Source organism: Trichechus manatus, unplaced genomic scaffold (genome assembly GCF_000243295.1).
Source record: "Trichechus manatus latirostris isolate Lorelei unplaced genomic scaffold, TriManLat1.0 scaffold00119, whole genome shotgun sequence".
Lineage (NCBI taxonomy): Eukaryota > Metazoa > Chordata > Mammalia > Sirenia > Trichechidae > Trichechus > Trichechus manatus.
In genome coordinates, this window is record NW_004444055.1 from 6,443,434 (window position 1) to 6,457,573 (window position 14,140).

The 14,140-nt window shown below is 36.2% G+C and overlaps 1 pseudogene; it reads right to left on the minus strand.

The window, feature by feature from the left end:
• LOC101353076 (early endosome antigen 1-like) overlaps positions 1–13,495 on the minus strand; it is a 36,458-nt pseudogene extending 22,963 nt beyond the window's left edge.
• Between the last annotated feature and the right edge of the window lie 645 nt (positions 13,496–14,140).

Here is a 14,140-nt window from a genome sequence, read left to right on the forward strand (position 1 = left end):
ATATCTAAATATATAGGTTATGTTTGTCTGATGAAGCCTGATACATCTATCAACCACAAAGCTATATGGTCATAATACTGTTCCTTTATGCATTGTTCTTTTTTTACAGCAGTGTTTACAGTAGATTAATGAACCAAAAAATATTTTTTTTAGTACAAAAATTACTTTTTACAAGCAGAATGAAACTAAGCTTTATTCCTTAGTGAGGAATAAGAAGAGTTCTCACAAACAGCAGAAGAAAAGCAGTTATTGAACACTGTTATAGGTAATTATATTTTAGTTTAAATTTTCAAAATGGTCAGGCAGTATCAGCAAGAAGCACAATGTTTATGCGCTTATTTTAACTGGTGTTTATAAATGAAAAATTTTAAATTAACTATTGAATTCTAATTACTGGCTAAAATGCATTATTATAGCAATTTATTGTAAAATCTTCTAAACAAAATGTATCACTGTCTATGAGTCAAAATTATAATACAGAATAAGCTAAATATAACTTAACCTTCCTTTGATTGATAACTCATGATCCAAAAACATATCCAGTGTACCATGTCATAGATACTAGCACAGATAATTACTGATCAAGGATTGAATACGTTATAATAACAAAGAAAGGCCACATCAAATGAGGACAATTTTAAATTAAATAATATAAAAATACTGCTATTTTTACAAAGGAATCATTCATGATTAAATAATATCACACACATAATTCCATAAAAATATTATACGAAAAACCATTATACTATACCGCTTCAGAGCAAGATGAGCCTCTCCTCCATGACTTGAATCATTACCAGCATCATGAACCTCTTCACAGTGTTTGAAAAGTTCATCAGCAGATCCAAGAAATTTCATTCACTGGGGACATATGAAGTCCTACAGAAAGAAGCGAAGAAAGATTTCACAATGGTATTTAAGATTGTAAAATAATAATTTGCATATTATGAAATAAAGTCAAATGTCTAGTCACACCAATGGTGTCATTAAGTAAGTTATAATTATGGTTAATTCCAAATTCTGATACTGTACAAAGATATTTCACTATCTACTCAGGTTAAAGTTTACAAAACAAAGAAAATCCCATTTTTTCGACAGAATAAATTAATGGCTAGAGTACAGAATTTTAATCTGATAATTCAGACAAGTTGAAAAGTTTTGCATCATATCCTCCATTTAGATACCCCCACTAGTAAAGTAATATCTTCTCCAATCTGCTGTCAAGAAAAATTAAGAAGATGAAGCATTCTGATCACAGGGGAAATGTAATATAGTAAGTAATAACTACCAAAAGATATCAGGTATCTACAATGACTGAGAAGTATTCTAGTCAGTAAACATCCTTGCTATATTAACACTATAAAAACCTAAAATTAATGTATAGTCCCATAAAATACAGAAAACATAATTATTCCCAGAATTCTCATTCTGTTAAAAAATACCAACTAGAATACTATTTTAAAGATACTGGTATAGATCTGTGTTTTACAAATTTTAGGTTGTAACTCATCTATAAGATTAACTTCTTAGGTTGTAACCCTTCTTTTTTTTTTTTTTTTTAAGAAATACCCTACAACTGATACATTAAACCAAAAACCAAACCCCTTGTTGTCTAGTCAATTCTGACTCACAGGGAAGAACTATCCCATAGGGTTTCCAAGGAGTGGCTGGTGGATTTCAACTGCCAATCTTTTGGTTAGCAGCCGAGCTCTTAACCACTGTGCCACCAGGGCTCCACAAGTGATATACTAGAGCTCATCATATCTAATAAAGATAAACAATGTTTCATAAGCTTTTGTTTTGGGTCATGACAACAAATGTATCTCTTATTGTGAGTGCCATCAAAAATAACTGCATAGCACTGGTATAGATAAAACCAAAAACCAAACCCATTGCCATCAAGTCAGTTATGACTCATGAGACCCCATGTGTTGTTAGATGAAGAATGAGAATGGAATAATGGAATGAACAATAATAATAGCTACCATTTACTGAGTCCATACTATGTGCCAGGTATTTTCTCTACATAATCTCATTTAAATCTCTCAATTTTGTATCGGGAATTATTATCTCCATCTTATAGAAGAAGAAATTGAACCTCAGAACACTTAAGTGACTTTCCCAAGGTCACAAAACTACCTGAGCCAAGATATGCACAGGTCTGTTGGACAAATCTCACATTCTTTCCAGTGTGCTACACTATCTCTCAGAATAAATGATACACCCTTGAAAATGACTTCCTTAAGATACAACCTGATATCTGACAAGTTTAGTAACTTTATTCAATAAATATTTATTGATTATAATTTCAAGCACTTTAGTAGTTCTTTGGCAAATATAAAGTGGTAAAATACAGTCTCAGACTTCAAAAAACCGAAAAGGCAAAATATATACCAAAAAATACCACTTTCCATGCAACTGTAAATTAATGATTAACCAGATAACATCAAAGCTTATATGGAGTGGGTATCTGACTGCAAAATTAATTAGCAAACCAAAGGCTAAAACAGCTTTTGCCTCAATTGTCTGTTGGTACAACAGAAAATTCTTTATTCAACTTGTACGTCCTTCAAATTGTCAGCAGTATTTAAAATATTACATATTATTCCAGCAGAACTAACCTAACATGCCATTAGAAATTTCTTTCAACTTTAAATTACTCTTTAAACACACACACATCCAGGGGCTTTGAGAAGGCCTTACTCCAAAATCTTACTTTTAAAAAATATATCAGATGTCAATCCTGGAAACAATACCAGTCCTAGTTTTTCTTCCCAATCCACAAGAATATACTCATGCAATCTAGTCTGCAGGAGCATTTCATACTCTAAATAGTATTTAGGTTCATTGGTTAAATCAAAGATATAATATTAATTAGCAAGAATGTGGTAAAGATATTACCAGTTACAATTCTGCTAATTCAATGTAGCAAGAATAAAATTGTTTCACCTTCATCAAGTACACTACAATTCTAAAATGCTTCTCTATTACAGACACAAAAATACAATGAAATGCAGGTGCAGGAGGTGGGGGGACACCCCTACCTATATCCCAAATACAACAAATCCAAAAGTGAACTTATTCCCCAAACCTCCTTTTCTCACCACCATCGATCTTGCACACACACTAGTCACCTAAGAGTTATGCTAAACTACTCCTCCATCTGTCTCATTTCTAATAAAACACTAAGCCTACACATTTTGCCTTCCCACCATCCTCACTGCAAATGCTCTGAATGAGTGCCTAAAGGATGTTCCATCTTTAGTTCTAGATACAAAACCTAGATATTAAGAAACCCCTTTTCTATTTTTTCTAAATTATCTTCCAGGGGACTTAAGTTGCTAGATAGATAATTTCCAGAGAAGTACTGTTAGCAAACACTAAAAATAGCCAGTTGCATTTACTTCTCTTAATCATTCTAATTTTCTCACCAACTTTCAAAAAAAAAAAAAAAAAAGATTACTTAAGATTAGAAGCAATAAACTCCTTATTCTTAGAGTTCAATTATCTGTAATCCTTTCTCAAAGCCATTGCAGCTATAAATTTACCTTGACTTGACACTTACAGTAATCCTGTTGTAGGTAATCCTTTTAGTTAAAAGAAAAACTCTTAGGTAAATAAAATTTTTCCTGAGTTTCCCTCATGTTGAATTAACCATTGCACTCTTTGTGCTTCTACCTTATCAGGCAAATAACATCTATCACAGAAACTTCCTAGGACAGAGATAAGATCTTATTCATCTTTTTATCTCCTTCACTTATGAAAATGCCTGACACATAAGACGTATTCTATAAATAATTTAAATGTGTGTTTGTAGGAGAGTTATATACAAAATTGACTCACAGAAAAAAGTAAAAGCCTTATTTTTGGTCTTTCATGTACGAAAAGTTTCATTATTTTATAAGACTTGTAATAGATTTACAAGGAGTTCTGTTTCTCTTTATTTTTAGTATATCGTAGTGATTCTCGAAGGAAAAAGACTATCAGAATCATCTGAGAGACTTTTTCCAGCCTAAAAATGGGCAACACTTCCTGCCATTAGCTCTTTCCCCAGCCTTAGATATTCACCAGCCCCATAATACTGTTAAAGTACTGATAATCATTACTTGGGTGATCCAATGATACTGAAGAGAGTATCATTCTGTCACCTCCCTCATGTCTGGGGAAGTCAAAACAAAGATTGAGGCACTAGAAAATTCAGGTTCTGATGCCGTGTTTTTTCAAGTGAAGACAGTAATAGTTTACATGCAAGAAGTATTTTAACCTAAAGCATTCATGAATAAAATATTAACTAAATAATAAAGATTTAACTAAAAAATTAAGATATAACATACAAATGTTCAAATAAAACACTACCATTTTACTTCGTATTTCAAATTTCATGACAAAATTTATGCAAAAATATTGATGTAAACTTCCATATATATTTACAAATTCACAAAAAGACAGCCACAAACAGTAAGAGAAACCAAGCAGACTTCCCAGGAGCCTTTTTTCCTTACTGAACCTTCTTTACAGCAGGCATAATTAAAGTGATCCATATTCCCTTGAAGCATAAAAGTTAAGCAACACCAAGGCAAGGAAAAACAAAGATATTTTGAGCAATCCATAACCAAGCTACTAAAACAAATTACACAGGATCCACCATAACACTGGAGTCATTAATGAGTTCCTGTCCTCTTGTTTGATTCTCAGCATGCACTTTCTGGTAATGCTCTGACAAATCAACAGCAGTTATACATCTTTTCACACATAATGGACAGATGAAACCCTGTGAAATAATAACTTTCAGGAGGATATACATAAAAGATTATTTATATAACAAAATATAAAGACAGGCAAGGAAAATAAACATACAACAAAAAAAATAATTAGTATATCTATTTTATTTTTATTATACATAAGGGAAATTTTCAAATAGTATCTACACAATAGGTGAAAAATTTAACTAAAGGGTTGCTGTTAGTTGCCATCAAATCGATTCTGACTCATACCTACCCCATGTATGCAGAGTAGAACGGCTGCATGGGGTTTTCAAATGTGACACTTCAGAAGCAGATCGCCAGGCCTGCCTGCTGAGGAGTCTCTGGGTAGGTTCGAACTGCCAACCTTTTGGCTAGTAGTCAAGCGCTTAGCCATTTGTACCACCAAGAGACTCTAAAATTATTACCTATCCTTATACTGTAAATTCCCATTGGTTCAATTTTTGTTTAATGGTACCCAGTTGGTTTGGTTGGAATATTACTATTCTTTTTGTTTATGACACTTTGTCCTTACTTATTTGAGAGCTAATACTGGCAAGTTAGCCTTTATTTTAGATCAAGAAACACTGGAGAATTTAACAAATACCTTTATGTGATATAATATTCCGAAAAAAGAACTTCTCATAATGAAAGTAATGTTTAGTCTTCAGTGCATTCCCACTAGCCTGAGATCCCATTCTTACCTACACACATGACTCTTAGAAGATGACCCTTCTAATTTTATGAATAAAAAAAAAAAAGTTTTAAAAAAATCTCTCAAATTCCCTATACCTAATAATATCTACATTTACATAAATTTGGTTTGTTATACTGATCTTTGACTTTGGGTCTTGCTAGATACGAACAATACAAGGACAGAGAATAAGGAAATTGAGGATGTGGGGAGAAAGTAAATACAATGAAGAGTCACAGTAGTGAAGGAAGTTATAAAGGTTATAACACGGTGAGGTTTTCTGTCAAAAACAGATGTGGATTTGAATCACAAAAAAGTTTATCTATATAAACTTGAGGAAATCACTTTACTTCACTTAGTGTATAATGTTTCATCTACAAAACCGGGCTGATATTAGCACCTATTCTTCTAAAGTTACTCTGTACATAAAATGCTTGATACAGTGCCTAAGACGTAATACGTGTGCAACAAATATTAACTGTCATTAGATGTATGTTTAGAAAGGAAAGGAAAGAAAGCCATAAAAAGACTGAGAGACTAGAAGAAAATATAGGAATTTAAAAAATAAAATATTCATGGAGGCAAAAAACTTAAAAAGTGAGAATATAAGAAAGAGTTGTTAAGAGGATAGATAGTTAATGGTAAGGAATGTTGTTACTGTTGTTGTTAGGTACCCTCAAGTCAGTTCCGACTCATAAGCAACCCTATGAATAACAGAACGAAACACTGCCCAGATCTGTGCCGTTCTCACAACCGTTATGTTTGAGCCCAATGTTGCAGCCACTGTGTCAATTCTTCTCGTTGAGGGTCTTCTTCTTTTTCCCTGACCCTATACTTCACTAAGCATGATGTCCTTCTCCAGGGACTGGTCCCTGCTGATAACATGTTCAAAGTATGTGAGATGAAGTCTCGCCATCGTTGGTTCCAAGGAGCACACTGGCTATATTTCTTCCGAGACAGACTTGTTCATTCTACTGGCAGTCCGTGGTATATTCAATATTCTTCGCCAATACCGTAATTCAAAGGCATCAACTCTTCTTCGGTCTACCTTATTCATTGTGCAGCTTTCACGTGCATGTGAGGCGACTGAAAATGTCATGGTTTGGGTCAGGCACACCTTAGTCCTCCAAGTGACATCTTTGCTTTTTAATGCTTTAAAAAGGTCTTTTGTAGCAGATTTGCCCAATGCAATACGTCATTTCATGTCCTGACTGCTGCTTCCATGGGTGTTGACTGTGGATCCAAGTAAAATGAAATCCTTGACAACTTCAATATTTTCTGTTTATCATGATGTTGCTTATTGACCCAGCTGTGAGGATTTTTGTTTGCTTTATGTTGAGGTGTAATCTATACTGAAGGCTGTAGTCTTTGATCTTCATGAGTAAGTACTTCAAGTCCTCTTCACTTTCAGCAAGCAAGGTTGTGTCATCTGTATAATATAGGTTGTTAGTAAGTCTTCCACCAATTCTGATGCCACATTCCTCATATCGTCCAGCTTCTAGGATTATTACAGATTGAATAAGAATGGTGAAACAATGCAACCCTGACACACACCTTTCTTGATTTTAAACCGTGCAGTAGCGGTATACCCTTGCTCTATTCAAATGACTGCCTCTTGGTCTATATACAGGCTCCTCATGAGCACCATTAAGTGTTCTGGAATTTCCATTCTTCGCAATGTTACCCATAATTTGTTATGCTCCACACAATCTAATGCTTTTGCATAGTCAATAAAACACTGGTAAACATCCTTCTGGTATTCTCTGCCTTCAGCCAGGATCCATCTGTCATCAGCAATGATAGCCATCCTTCCACATCCTCTTCTGAATCCGGCCTGAATTTCTGGCAGTTCCCTGTTGATGTACTGATGCAACCACTTTTGAATGATCTTCAGCAAAATTTTACTTGCGTGTGATTATTAATGACATTGTTCGATAATTTCTGCATTCCGTTGGACCACCTCTCTTTGGAATGGGCACAAATATCGATCTCTTTCAGTCGGTTGTCGAGGTAGCTGTCCTCCAAATTTCTTGGCATAGACAAGTGAGCACTTCCAGTGCTGCATCCGTTTGTTGAAACAGCTCAACTGGTATTCTGTCAATTCCTGGAGCCTTGCTTTTCGCTAATACCTTCAATGCAGCTTGGGTGTCTTCCTTCAATACCACTGGTTCTTCATCATATGATACCTACTGAAATGGTGGAACGTCAACCAGTCTTTCTGATACAGTGACTCTGTGCATTCCTTCCCTCTGCTTTTGATGCTTTCTGCGTCATTCAATGTTTTGCTCACAGAATCCTTCAAAATTGAAAATCAAGGCTTGAATTTTTTCATTTCTTTCAGCTTGAGAAATGCCAACCGTGTTCTTCCCTTTTGGTTTTCTAACTCCAGGTCTTTGCACAGCTCACTGTAATATTTTACTTTGTCTTCTCGAGCTGTCCTTTGAAATTTTCTGTTTGGCTCTTTTATTTCATCATTTCTTCCATTTGCTTTAGCTAGTCGACATTTAAGAGCAAGCTTCAGAGCTTCTTCTGAAATCCGTTTTAGTTTTTTTCTTTCTTTTTGTCTTTTTGATGACCTTTTGCTTTCTTCACGTATGATGTTCTGAATGTCATCCCACAACTCCTCTGGTCTCCGGTCATTAGAGTTCAATGAGTCAAATCTATTCTTGAGATGGTCTCCAAATTCAGGTGGCATATACTCAAGGTTTTATTTTGACTCTGGTGGCCTTGTTTTAATTTTCTTCAGCTTCAACTTTAACTTGCACATGAGCAACTGATGGTCTGTTTTGTAGTACATCACGATGAATGTGATGCCATTCCTCTTCAATCTGTCATTCCCAGCATAGTAGATCATATGATCGTCTGATTCAAAACGGCCACTATCAGTCCATTTCAGCTCATTAACGACTAGGATATAGATCTTGATGCATTCCACTTTATTTTTGACAACTTCCAATTTCCCTAGATCCATACTTAGTATATCCCACATTCCGATTATTAACGGATGTTTGCAGCTGTTTCTTCTCATTTTGAGTCATGCCGCATCAGCAAATGAAGGTCCAGAAAGCTTGACTCCATCTATGTTGCTGAGGTTGACTCTACTTTGAGGAAGCAGCTCTTCCCCAGTCGTATTTTGAGTGCCTTCCAACGTGAGGAGCTCATCCTCCAGCACTATATCAGACAATATTCCACTGTTATTCATAAGGTTTTTACTTGAAATACTGAAACTATATTTATGATAAGGAATGGAGAGATATAATTCAGTATTTCAAGTAAAACTATTCTGCCTAGTGACAAGGTGAGAGGTACTGCCATGGGCTTGAATAGCTAGAAAAGGGGTAAATAAAAAGACTGTTAGCATTAACAACATTAAGGAACTGAGGGGCTTGGATGTTCCTTGGGTCACCAAAGTCAGTTAGGATAATAAAGAGGAAGAAGAAGACTGTAAACAAGATTGCAAAATTTAAGAGTCAATACAAGGTAGAGGTTGAGAGCTAGGCCTGGGCTTTGTTATGGACTGAACTGTTTCCCCAAAAAATATGTGTTGTAAATCCTAACCTCTACACTGGTACCTGTGATGTAACTGCATTTGGGAATAAGGTTTTCTTTGTTTTGCTACTGAGACCATATCAGTGTCAGGTGTATCTTAAATCACTTTTGGGATCGAAAAGAGCAGATTAAGCACAGAAGAAAGCAGACATAGGGGGAAGATCAACACTATCTGAAGAAAATGGAGACTAGTCTACAAGCCCAGGACCGCCAAGGATGTCTGGCTAGAGAGGCTGAGGCAAAGATTTTCCACCAGAGCCAACAGAGAGAGAGCCTTCTCCTAGACACAGTGCCCAGAATTGGAACTTCTAGCCTCCTAAATTGAGAGAAAATAAATTCCTGTTTGTTAAAGCCACTCATTTGTGGTATTTTTGTTACAGTAGCACTAAGAAACTAAGACAGGCTTGAATCCTGGATACCCTACCCTTACTGTGTGACCTCTACTTCCTCAGCTGTTAAATGGGGTAACAAGAATACTACTTCATATGGGTGTCACGAGACTTAAATGAGATAATACTTGTGTCATGGATTGAACTGTGTCCCCCCAAAAACGTGTGTAACAATTTGGCTAGGCCATGATTCCCAGAATTATGTGGTTGTCCTCCATTTTGTGATTGTAATTTTATGTTAAAGAGGATTAGAGTGGAATTGTAACACTACCCTTACTCAGGTCACATCCCTGATCCAATGTAAAGGGAGTTTCCCTGGGGTGTGGCCTGCACCACCTTTTATCTCTTGTAAGAGATAAAAGGAAAGGGAAGCAAGCAGAGAATGGGGGACCTCATACCATCAAGAAAGCAGTGCAGGGAGCAGAGCGCATCCTTTTTGGACTGGCGTCCCTGCGCTGAGAAGCTCCTAGACCAGGGGAACACCGAAGAGAAGGCCGGGAGAGAGAAAGCCTTCCCCTGGAGCTGACACTCTGAATTTGGACTTTTAGCCTACTTTACTGTTTAAGGAAATAAACTTCTTTTTGTTACAACCATCCACTTGTGGTATTTCTGTTATAGCAGCACTAGGTAACTAAGACAACATGCTTCTGCCACAAAGTAAGCATTCGAAAATGTTAACTATCATTAGTATCATTATTCCTTTTGTTAATAGCCCTTAAAGGAGATTTCCCAAGGGATGAAGGTGAGGAATGTGGGTTTTTTTTTTTTTCTAAACTGGTGAAAAGGGCTGTCTTCCAGGCAACCACAATCCCATGTGCTAGAAGCATGGAATACTTCTTTAAAAGAATGGATCATTGCATTTTTGCCACCACAGCTTTATGCTGCCTTTCACTTTACTCTTGTCTCTTGACTAAGTTTCCATATACAGTCATTCAACTGCTCATTCAAAAAGTATTTACTGACTGTAATTACAATGTTCCAGCCATTATGCTGTGTGCTGAGAACACAATGATAAAGAAGGCAAAATCCCTACCCTCAAGAAGCTTACAGGACAGTGGAAAAATCACAAAATAAATAATTACATTCTGCACCTCATTAATCAGAAAATATGGAGCTCTGGTGGTGCAGCAGTTAAGTGCTCAGCTGCTAACCAAAAGGTCAGCGGTTCAAACCCACCAGCAGCTCTGTGGGAGAAAGATGTGGCAGTCTGCTTCTATAAAGATTAACAGCCTTGAAAACCCTATCTGACAGTTCTACTCTGTCCTATAGGGTCACTATGAGTCAGAATCAACTCAACAAGATTTTTTTTTTTTCTCGGTGCGGCAAATCAGAAAATACGATTAGTCTACCTTCAAAATGTATCTAGAATCCAACTATTTCTTAGCACCTCCACTGTTACCAGGAGTGCCTGGGTGATGCAAACGGTTAACGCACTTAGCTGTTAACTGATAGGTTGGAGATTCAAGTCCACCTCAAGGTGGTTGGGAAGAAAGGTCTACCGATCCACTTCTGGACAATCAGGCATTAAAAACCCTGTGACACACGTGGTCACCAAGAGTCGGAATTGACTCAATGGCAACACGTTGGTCCACTGATACCACCCTACACAAGTCACCATCACCTCATATATAAACCAAAACCAAACCTACTGTCAGTGAGTTGACTCTGACTCACAACAACCCTCTAGGACAGCGTAGACTATGCCATAGAGTATTCAAGGCTGTAAACTTTACTGCCACATCTTTCTCCCGTGGAGCAGTTGGTGAGTTCAAACTACCAATCTTTCGATTAGCAGCCGGGCATCTTACCACTTCACCACTGTGTGCCTTACCTCATACATGGAGCACTGTAATACTCTCCTAACAATCTTCCTGTTCTGTCCTTACCCTACTAACAGTCTATTTTCAACACAGCAGCCCAAGTGGATCCTGTAAAAATGTAAATCAACCTTTGTCACTTCCCTGTTCAGAACTGTCCAGTGGTTTCCCATCTCATTAAGAGTAAAAACTTAAGTCTGTACAAAAGGCCCTATCTGAGCTGGGCTCAATCTCCCCTCACTCACTGCAGTGGAGCCACATTGGCTTCCCGGCTGTTGTGTCAACATGGCAGGCATGCTCCCGCCACAGAGACCTGGCACTTGTTCCATATGCCTGAACACACTTGCCCTAGAAATCCACGACTCATTCCCTCACTTCCTTTGTATTTTTCTGAGCTGTCGCCTTCTCAAAGAAGTCTTTCCTGACAACCGTACTTAAAATCACAACCACCCGAAACACCTTCTATCTCCCTTTCTTTGCTTTATTTTTCTCAATAACATCAATTGTCTACCACTGCACGTTTTTACTGTGTTTTGTGTGTGTGTGTGTGTGTGTGTGTGTGTGTGTTTCTACCCACTAGAATGTAACCTCCACCAGGCTAAAGATTTTTGACTATTTTATTGACTGCTGTGTCTATGGCATCCAAAACAATGTCTGGCACACAATAAATATTTGATAAATGAATGAACTTCAGAATAATAATCATTACCAAAGGAATAGGAAATATGGTTCCAAGAAACACATGGGCAAAGCATCTATCCCAGATGTGAGTCAGAAAAGTTTACTGGAAAAAGCAGTATCTGAAATAAGACTTAAATGATAATCAGATGCTACTCAAGCAAAAAAGTAAAAGCAAGAACAGGTAAGACACAGGGACCAGCATATGCAAAAGCCCAGAAATAAGAAAAAGACTTGACAAACTATAAAAACAGGAGTTCATTATGCCTGGATCAAAGAGAATAAAGAGGACTATAAGGATAAATTAAGCTAGAGGTAACATACACACGCACATACAACCTTCTAGAACATGCTAAAGAGTTTGGATCTTATTCTAAGGAGTACTGTAAGCTTTTAACTATAGGTTTTGACTAAGAAAGTGTCATTATCAAGTCCTGATTAAAAAAAAATTTTTTTTAAGTAGATTCAAATGGAGGAGGAGAAAGACAAGGACTGACTTACACTGGAGAAAAGGAGAGCAGTTACAATAATCTACGTGAGGGTTAATAGTTGATGGCAGTCTGACCTAAGGCATTACCAATAGGCGTGGACGGAAATTATTTCTTAAGTTATTTAGATAGAAAAACTTGTCTGAAGAGGTGATAACTGACCTGAAACTTAAAGGATTTTTCAGAAAAGGAGCCAGCCATTCAAAGAACCTGAGAAGACTATTCCAGGCAGAGAGAACAAGTGAAACAAGTAAAAAGACTGAACTAGAGTCTTTGAAGAAAAAGAAGGCCAGAGTGGCCAAAGTTCAGTGAGCAAGGGGAAAGTAAAATGAAATGCCATCTGACAGGTAGGCAGAGTAATCCAGAGCACAAGAGAAAGAATTGATCTTTGACTGGAAAAGGGACCGGTCTTCCATGTAAAAAAGTAAGAAAGAGAATAAAGGTGCAAGTACAGCTTTCGGGTAAACATTCATCTGATGGTTCCTACTGTCTCAATGATATAAAACATGACTGAGGGAAGGTGAAAAGGGAACAGGAGACATGGAATATTTGAGGATAGAGAAAAGGGTACAAAATAACTATCGCAGAGAGTAGAAAAATGATCCTACTAATAAAAATACTTCATAAATACTTTAGCATTTATAAAATATTTTATAAATAATATTAAAGATAAAAGTTCTTACAAATTTGTAAAAAAAAGATAAGAAATAAAATATACATTTTGTAGATAATCTAATTTTTCATTCACTCAATAGTTCATCACAGTACACACACATAACTAGATACTAATGAACCAGTAATTCTTTATGAACAGACTAAAAAATTCTTCATTAAGTGAGATATGAGCACTAAAGACAAAATTGACAATATTATTTTTCGGCCTTAATATAAACTTTCTCATAATTAAGCAACTATGATTCAAAAGTCACATTCCAATTTGCAAGTCTTTTTCTACAAAAGACAAGTTTAAGTTACCAATTGTTACTCCAAATATTTGCTATTTTCCTTTAAATTGAATTTCATTTCCAAATTTTTGTTTTCATACCTCTGAAGTGCTTTCATTATTGACATCTACTGTGTTTGCAGGAGTTCCTGATGAATCTAAATCAGAACCTTGAGAGCCAACTCTCCCAGGAGTCTGAAACACAAACAGAAGAGGGAAAATAATAATTAAAGCAGATATTTACAATACATTCATAAACCATTTAATAATCTAAACAGTTGTAAGAGTTAACCTGACACATAAGTAGATGTCGTCACAATAATAACGAAGAGTACTAGCAGTTATTCTTTACTGTACCTAACACTGTATCAAGATCCCTATATGTATTCTCTTGTTGTTAGTCTTTTTAAATTAATTAAAAGTTTACATTTGTATATAATGTGTTATAGTCTTCAACCCACTTTCACAAAACATTTCATTTAATCATCATGACAATAAGAGAGGGAGGGCAAATGTTATTTATAGATGACAAAACAGATTAAAAAGGGTTAAGTGATTTGCTCAAGTTAAATGTCAGAAAGAAGGAGAATTAAAATGCTTATCTTCTGATTTCTCTTGCATTGCTATCTCTATTACTTAAGCTAATCTGCAATGATAGGAGGGGTGCTAAAAAGACAAACACAGCCCAAACTATAAACATAATGACACTATGAGTGTCATTCAGTCATCTATCACCTACGCCAACCATTACTAGTTTGTCTCCAATACTTGATAGTCCACCACCAAAAATACATTTTTTGGAAATTGTTGTTGTTGGTTGCCCTTGAGTAGATTCTAACT